The sequence below is a fragment of the Eurosta solidaginis genome, chromosome 1 (genome assembly GCF_040869045.1).
Source record: "Eurosta solidaginis isolate ZX-2024a chromosome 1, ASM4086904v1, whole genome shotgun sequence".
In the NCBI taxonomy this organism is placed as follows: domain Eukaryota; kingdom Metazoa; phylum Arthropoda; class Insecta; order Diptera; family Tephritidae; genus Eurosta; species Eurosta solidaginis.
The window spans coordinates 157,850,445-157,857,495 of record NC_090319.1 but is presented as its reverse complement, the minus strand read 5'-3'; the positions used below and the strand labels follow the sequence as shown (position 1 = coordinate 157,857,495).

General features: G+C 41.8%; 1 long non-coding RNA gene across 1 annotated transcript; it reads right to left on the bottom strand.

Moving 5' to 3' along the window:
* Positions 1-1,098: 1,098 nt before the first annotated feature.
* On the bottom strand, positions 1,099-2,726 carry LOC137239246 (uncharacterized). The gene is made up of 3 exons (XR_010949310.1): positions 1,939-2,726; positions 1,547-1,878; positions 1,099-1,262 (listed from the first exon to the last, which is right to left on the bottom strand). It is a non-coding gene; the product is annotated as an uncharacterized lncRNA (long non-coding RNA).
* Positions 2,727-7,051: the final 4,325 nt, after the last annotated feature.

Genomic DNA, 7,051 nt, shown 5'->3' with positions numbered 1-7,051 from the left:
CCTAATGCAGATCCCCATCTGCCACAAAACACTTATTTTTAATTTCCAAAACCAAACCCCAATTCACTCGCCCACCCCGAGCGAGGACACCAGAACCTTACCGCAGATCCATTATCTGCCACAGAATACAATTACACCCCCTGAGAAACCATCAAGATTCGCAAATTTCGCATTTAGCATTACAATTACCCGAACGAACACTCATTACTGTTGACTCCTGTGACTAACAAGTTAACGTCCATGCAGTCAAAATACGCAAGTGCACGATAGTCATGTCCATTCCAGACAGATATGAGAGGCTCTTTGAGAGACCAACCACTCCCAAAGCGCAGAAAACAAAAACACAACTTGGTGCGTTCTGTTTCTTCCCTTTTATGTATCCCCAGGATTTTTTTCCCCGTTTTTTAAATTCTGATCAAAAATTAAATAAAAAAACATCATAACCCAAGATGACTGAAAACGTTCAAATTTAACAGCATTTTCTATTCGAGAATTATTGTCGCGTCGGGAGAAAATGTACCCCATATTTTATTATTCTGTTTGTTGACGTTTACGAATAAATTAAAGACCTCATTCCGTATTGCGAAACGATCGTTCGTTTCACCATATAGACGGATCGCTAGTATATTTGCACTATGTTAAACGACGGCAACATGTTATATGACAATCTCATTCGGCTTCCTGTTTTACATAAAGTAAGAAACGTAAATGTCGAAAGGAAATTATGGAGAATATCAGTGCTAAACGAAAGGGTTTGAAGGCGAATCGCTCGACATAGCTATCGTTCGCAATACAGAGTAAAGCCTTGAACTTTTATCATCATGAGGCTTCAAAGTAATTCTAAAAAGCGATCTAAAAATGTTTTTCAGTTTTTGATCATCAAAAGTACTCATATCTGATTATTTCCTTTGTTAAATTATATGATAACTCACTATTTGGTCAGAAAGAGTAACCCAATGGGTATTGGTACAAGGGGAAATTCAGAATTTAATCACCTACGTGCTGAGGGTAGGTCGAAGATGAAGAGCGTGTATGTATGCAAATGCGAACATATAGGTATCTACCTTAGTAGTAATTCAAATCTAGACTCACCCTCTTTTTGTTCATTGATGAATAGTTTCGTTGTGACTGGATGTGTAACTCGTTCCACCACCAGATAAGTTCGGTACTTCCTGATCCATGATTTCATCAGTTTTCATAACGTCCGCAATGAATTGTGGATGCACGTAAGCGTCACGTATTTATAATGAAGCAAATGACACCTAATTTTATTGAAAAGGAAATATGAGGTTTTCCATCGCACATATTCATTTATATAAATACGTTTATATCGTCTATGAAAGCTCAAACCACATATAAAACGTTTTCCACTATAGATGGGTCTTAATACCAAAAGGTGGAAATAATGCAATAGCCCGGTAGTAAGCCGACAGTCTTGGAGGCGATTTGACATAATCACTTCAAAAACTCAAAGAATACAACAACACGAACAGTTGGTTGGAACTTTCACCGACGATATATAATTTAGACTACAAATTATACTAACAGCAAGCGATTGTGCTTGACCTCTACATACGTGTACGTGAATCATTCCACATGCGTGAAATGTCCTCTGTCATGCGACTCATTATATTTGCATGCAATTGTGGACGCACCTGCCCAAATATACTCTGATGAATAACTGACAAGTCAGCCTCTTCTGGACTATAACGTACGGCTTTGATTGGACATGTATACCTATCTGTTGTCGGTATAGACCCATAAACCAATTACCGATAAATAACGCCGATCGTAGACATGTACAATCGCATCCGAACTACCCACAGCTACATAATAATTACTTTAGGTGAAAGATCCATGGCATGCACAGCTGAAGGACTGAAAATAAGTATGTTATCCTTACAGCAGGTCTTGTGACAAATTGATATTTGAAATAACTCAAATAAACGCACTGTTCCATCTTCACCGCTACTCATAACGAACGTGGTTCAGTGGGTATGGTCAGTACTTCATAAGGTGTACCATTTTTATGGCATCTGAGGAAACTCAATTTTGCATTATTCTCATTCTATGTTTATAGAGTGGAACCACCATTGTTGACATTTGAGGTACCATTATCCAAAAGCGTTGTTCCCATGCGTTGCCGTCATATATATGGTGCCATCAAGTCTGTGTAATCCAATGTCATCCCCAGAACATGATCCAAGGGAATGCTCGTTCGATCTGGACATGAATCGTGCACTAAAAATACTAGCTCGATGTGCTGTTTTATATTTTAGTAATACTTCGTGATTATGCGGATTTGTGATGGCAATACACTAATCATCACTTCGGGATACCAAATATTCGCCTGTGTTATTCCAACGAACAGTATTTACGCAGCCCGAATGCACATGCAAACGGCTCATCAATCCCAAACGTTGTACATAATCTACTGATCCCTAATAAGCCATTATTCGTCTATTTTTTCTCACAACCGTATATATTTATACCTGGCCTTCCCCAGTATCGTAATTTGACCTTTTGTCTTCGACATTTATTATTTTTTTTGCAAAAACATCTTTATAAATTGCTTTATTCAATTTAGTGCATTAATACACCTATTTGAACAAGTCCTTCAATTGTATCGCTGGGCATGCGATCTGGGACCGTGGCTGCCATATTCGTAATATCTTTAGCCTCTTCACGCGGAAGTTGCAATTGACATTCACGCCGCGTATCTACAATACCAGTATCACTACCCACAACATTTCTGTACTGGGCATATAAAATATCCATTGCTGCCAATCATACATCTGGATACACTTTACAAATCTCACCGCCCAAGCGTTTGAAATTATTTATGCACTCTTCCAACTCTCCCATTTACAAGGGCACAAGTTTAGTATTAGCAAGCACTTCCAACGCCAATTGATACTTTTGTTCGTGCTAATAATCAAAGAAAGAACCAAGTTCGCATAGTAAATTGAATGTGGAAATAACTTTTGGCTCACGTTCGATGCGATTGACCCGCATTCGCTCTCTAAAGTCAGCCGCAGTTACTGTTAAAAGTTCACGTAGCGAATCTTTTTTGAGAACTTTGATGTACGACTTGAGAAAGGAGTCTGGCAAGATAGCGTAACGCTTAAATTTGCATCGCAGCAATATCAAACACTTTAGTAGCATCCTCGAACATGCCTTTGGTCACCAACTACTCAGCAGCCATACCAGCAGCAGTGCGCGTATCGAACTCAACGCAATCGAATTGCTCAAACAGTCCTCCCGACATAACACCATTTGGTTGCATTTTACCAAAAATTAACTCATAATTTCGACACTCAATAGCCAATTCACTAACAAACATAACATACCCAAGTCGACCGAAACCCGTGCCACAGTCAATATGTTTTTTCGGCAATGACCTCAAACTACCATTGCATTCACGATTAGATTGTATAAACACTAAGTTCCCGATTTCCAATACGTCGGAATCATTAGTAACTAATTCGGGCAAACTACGTCCACCAATACGATCAAAATGTAATTCAGAGCAGGGACCGCACGGTCTCTTAAATTTCCCAAAAACTATCTTTCATGCTGCCTGGCAAAATATGCTCTGGACGAAGTCCAAGATCCAACCACATTCGTGTGCATTCAAGATCGGGCTCTAGACCAGAAGATTCATATTCATATATGTTCTTATATTCATTCATATAAGCGCCAAAATAAGTAACATATAAGCGATATTTCGGCAATTTCGTACTAGCCGTTAAAAACGCCCAGACCCCTCTGACCCATTGCTTAACAAGTATGTTGAGTTAGCTAAAAATTCCCATACGAGGGTTCAGCTCATTTTGGCTTTCAAATACTTTGAATGGGTCCAATGCTTTACGCATACTTCCCTTTTGTAACCCCCAAATGACCAATTGCCGAGCATTTCAAAAAAAAGTGTGCGATGGTAAACATCTTGGCTAACATCACCCAAATCATTGTGTTTACCCCCAGCCCAGCACGAATACATTTCTGGGTATTCGTGGCATGAACCCATTTCACCTAGGATCTCCTGTGCCCACAAATATCCATGAAAAAATCTGCAAAGAAAAAGAGAAAAAGCCATTAGTGCATACATCAATGGGCACCGCAAAGGTGTGACAACTGACGGCGCGGCCGACGCCGCAGTTGGAGCACCCCTTTGCAATGCCGGTAACCTAAAAAAAGAAAAAAAATGAAACCAAAGAAAAACCAATCGATCCCGGTGCCAACGGGTAGAATCGTCACCACCATCCATGCCAATAACCTGAAAAGAAAGAAAAACTTAATTAATTAATAAAGAAAATATTAAATTATCACCTAATAAAATTTACTTACCAATTTTTTTTCTCGTCTACGCTCAGCGTACGCTACACACGCGCCGTAAATTTCAGAAGAATGAGAATGAAGTAACGGAGAAGCGAAGCAGCGAATCAGTCGATGTTGCTTCCCGTTTGTTTCAATGCCATTGAAATCTACATTCTATACATATGTGCATTTGAATGTTCACATTCTTCATATACATCTGTATGTTTGAATGTTCAAATTTTTCTCTACATCTGTATGTTTGAATGTTCACCGGTTTTGGTCGTGGCTGCTGGGTAACAGTGCGCGGACCTTTAAAGGCAAAATATTGGTAGACGGAAAAAAGGAAATAGTAGTAGTTGGTAGATTTTGGTCCGGAAATTAAAACTAAAATTACCGTTTATATTTGTACAAAAAATTCATAATATGTTGTTAAAACGAAATAAAGCACATTTATGGAAATCAAACTCTCAACAAAAATTTGCAAACAAAATCCATGTAGGATACTTGCCTTTTTCCTGTATTTCGAGCTATAAACACTCACGAGACTTTTGCCACAACGTCTCACTACCACAACAATTTTTCAGTGTACCAAAAGTACTGCCGCAAAATAACCGATCTCGGAAGGTAATCGTTTACGTAGAACCTTTTATTTTCGTTCAAATTATTCAAAAAAAAAAAACTGAAAAAAAAATAGCGCAGAAAATATTCGCGTACTCAGTTACTATATTTCTCTACTCAAAAATTTATTTCCTGTTTAAGTTCTTCAGAAATTTTTCAAAATTGACTGATTTGGTCAGTATCGCCTCCTAATGTTAGTTGGGTGGGCTCGGCAATTCCATACTTTAAAATTATCGCAGTATAAGTTGGCAGTGCGAAAATACTGAAATATTGGTAGATTTTGGGCCTCGGTAGTAGTAGTAGTAGACAATGAAAATGGGACAGAAAAGTTAGCAAACCTACCAATGCGTGCACTGACGGTCCATATACTTATACCAACGTATGTACATATATATGTCGAGTTTAAATGTACATTATATTAGGGATGCATAAAAAGATGCAAACGGGTACCCAAAAAACCCGAGTCTGAGGAATCGGTATCGGAGCCAACTACCCTTCTGGAACCGTGCCTTTTGCTAAGGGCCATCAATAAAACAGGACTACAAGCGTACTTGGGGAAAAGTTGAAGAAATAAATGAAGGGCAATACAAAAAAAAATGATTCATTCTACAAATTTTTCTCTTCGTCCAAAACGAAGATTTTTTATTTTTTCTTTACATAGCATACAATTTGCTGTCCAAACATTTTTTTTGTGGCGGGCAGGGAAGTTGTTGCGGTTTAGCACCAACAACACAAATAACAGCGACTCAAAAGAACCCACGCTATACACGTTCTACCCGGTTCGGCACCAGAATGTGTGAACCGAAAATCGTAAATGCTCATTTTCTACAGCACTAGTGTGCCCGTGGCCAACTAAAACGCTGCCGGGTGACACAAAATAAACAAAATAAGGCACTAAAGATCCAGGCACATAACGTGCGGGGAAAGAGGCCATGCACATAATGCACGCCACATATGAATCTTTTTTTTATGCAGCGACAGATGTTTCCCCTTATGCGCGCGTTAATAAAATTTCCCAAATCCCCAATAATACAACTAGGGACCACTCGCCCATGCACTTTGACAATGACCCGACCCATTGAAACCTATTTCACTCCTTTCAGGAAAATGGGTCGTTTTGCCGCTTTAAAACGTAATGCTGCCACGAACGCAGCGCGTTATTCGTCGGAATGCCGAGTGTGTCTTGAGCGACACCCTATCCGCTTGTGCCCAACCTTTCGGGCGAAAAGGCCAGAAGAGCGCCTCTACTTAACCATTCGCGAAAGCTACTGCGGAAATTGTCTGGCGCCTGATCACCGCTCTAACGCGTGCCCAAGCCAAGGGCGATGCAAACGGTGCGGCGAGAAGCACCACACGATGCTGCACATCGCCTCGATCGACGAAGAGGAGCAGCTATTACAAGAAGCCCGCTCCAAGCCATGGAGCGTCCAAGTGGAAGAGGAGATAGATTCACCCCGAGAGCGGATAGACGACTCCATATCGTTATATGCGTCGGACGCTGGAACGGAGACTGGACCTCTTCGTCCACACCAAAACCGAGATGCCAGCCGAACCGGAGCGGAGACGCGGTCTCTTCGCCCGACCATACCATCTACAGCCAAATCATTTCGACCACTTCTGCAGCACGAGAGGAAGCGGCTCCAACAAGGGACAGCGACAGCACAGCGCCATACATATAACGGCCGAGCGGAGACCCGGTCTCTTCGCCGGCAAACCAGGAACCCCCAACGGAGACGACATCCGCGCGACCGCAGAGCGGAGACAAGGCCTCTTCGCCTGCATCAACGACATCAGCCACAAGATCGCAGCCACGGAGGCAACACGCTGCAGCTCACCACCGTGTCCGCCTTCCGGTCAGGGCTTGTAGCCCAGCATTCAGCAGCCACCGCCACCATGATACCAACGGTAGCGATCACACCCACCGCGGTCGTGAAGATAGAAGCTGGGGGGCGGCTACACCTCGTCCGTGCCTTGATTGACGGATGCTCCCCCACCACCGTTATCGCAGATGAGCTAGCCCGGGAGCTCCAACTCCCTACCAGCACCATTGGCGGGCAAGCAGGATGCCTACTACGCATACGAGGAAGACACGGCCAAAATAAACGAATTGCAACCC